This window comes from Myotis brandtii, unplaced genomic scaffold (genome assembly GCF_000412655.1).
Source record: "Myotis brandtii unplaced genomic scaffold, ASM41265v1 scaffold157, whole genome shotgun sequence".
In the NCBI taxonomy this organism is placed as follows: Eukaryota; Metazoa; Chordata; class Mammalia; order Chiroptera; family Vespertilionidae; genus Myotis; species Myotis brandtii.
Window position 1 is genome coordinate 5,617,815 of NW_005355708.1, and position 1,423 is coordinate 5,619,237.

The 1,423-nt window shown below is 63.0% G+C and overlaps 1 protein-coding gene across 1 annotated transcript in view; it reads right to left on the reverse strand.

Moving 5' to 3' along the window:
• The window catches only part of MLLT6 (myeloid/lymphoid or mixed-lineage leukemia; translocated to, 6), a 44,107-nt gene that overhangs the window by 26,705 nt on the left and 15,979 nt on the right, over positions 1–1,423 (reverse strand). The gene's annotated exons all lie outside the window — the stretch shown is intronic.

The window sequence follows — 1,423 nt, forward strand, 5'->3', positions numbered from 1 at the left end:
GGGGTTCAGGGAACAAAGCCCGGCTTGGTAGGGAGCTTTTCGCTCGCTGGCTCCGCGCTCCTCTTCCCTCTTTCTTTTCCTTCCTGTAGTTCTCACTCGGCGCTCCCGAGCCCTCCCTCTGCCCGTCTTTCGGTCTCGGCTCCGGGTCCGAGTCTCCAGACTCCCCCTCCCAGCTCTTCGTTTCTGCGGCCGTTTCTCAACCCCAAGGACATTGGGGGTGGAGAGCAGGGGAAGGGGCGCTGGGAGTCGCTCGCCCCTCCGGGTCTGGGGCTCTTCGGATGGCCGCTCGTGCGCCCTTTCCTCGGAGGCCATTCTGTAGGGTAAACGCTCCAACACGCAGACATTTGTTCATTTAACAAGTATTTATTGAATGCTTACTATGTGCAGCCGCTGGGTAGCGCAGCGAATAAAACAGGTATTCCTGCCCTCGGGGAGCTTCCGGTCCAGCTCACGGACACACACGCACCGGGACTCGTCACCCTTGCAGACACCCCGAGGCACCCAGACACACACCCTCACTCCCAGCCTCCTCCAGCCACACCACCCGCCCCTCCCAGGGAGAGACAAACCCAGGTCCAGTCCCACAGGAGCTTAGAGACCCACGCAAGTTAGAGACTCACGCCTACGGAAGCGGTCACAGACCAGCTACCCTTGACCTCTAGGCACACACACAAACACACAACAAACACACACAGCCCCCCCCCCCAAGGAATTAAAGCCCCTGAAATTGGATCTGGAAAGAAGAGAGGGGGTGTCAGCTTGAAGGCTTCATCCCCAAGACCCGTGTGGGCAAAGGGGACGAAATCTGACCGCCCCCCCCCCCGCCCAACTTCCTAAAGGGGTGTTGACACCCGCAGAGACCAAAGGTCACACGCCCTCTCTGGGCGGTGGGGTGGCGGCGGAGAGGAGGCAGCTCTGGGGGGCATCAGCGACACTTCAAAGACCTCTCGGCCGGGAAGGCTTCCTGCGGGGGATGGGCGGCCGGGCAGTGGAGGGGAAGACCCGCAGGGGATTGAGGCTGGAGGAGACGGCCCCCCCCTCCGCGCACTGCCCCCCCTGGCCGACTCTTCCGCCGGGACCGCCTCCTTTTCACCAGCACCTGTTCAACCGGAACATCAAGGGGCCGGGGCCCGCCGTCTCCCCTCCCTTCGCGTCTATTTAGTACCTTTCATCCGGGAAGGGAGGGGGTGAATCCCCGCCCTGGAGGGGGATGGAGGGCGGGGGAGAACTTGTCCTTGACCTGGTCTGTGGCGTCAGGGATTGACTCCCTTAATCCCGGCAAAGCTAGAGTTTGAGGAGGTTGGGGAGGCTGAGTTCTGGGCTGCGGCCACCACCCTCCCTTTCTCCTGCAGGGACGCGGGAGTTCCGGAGGGCTGCCGGGACGAAGAGGTTCTGTCTGCACGGGCGGGGCGGGGGGAGGCCG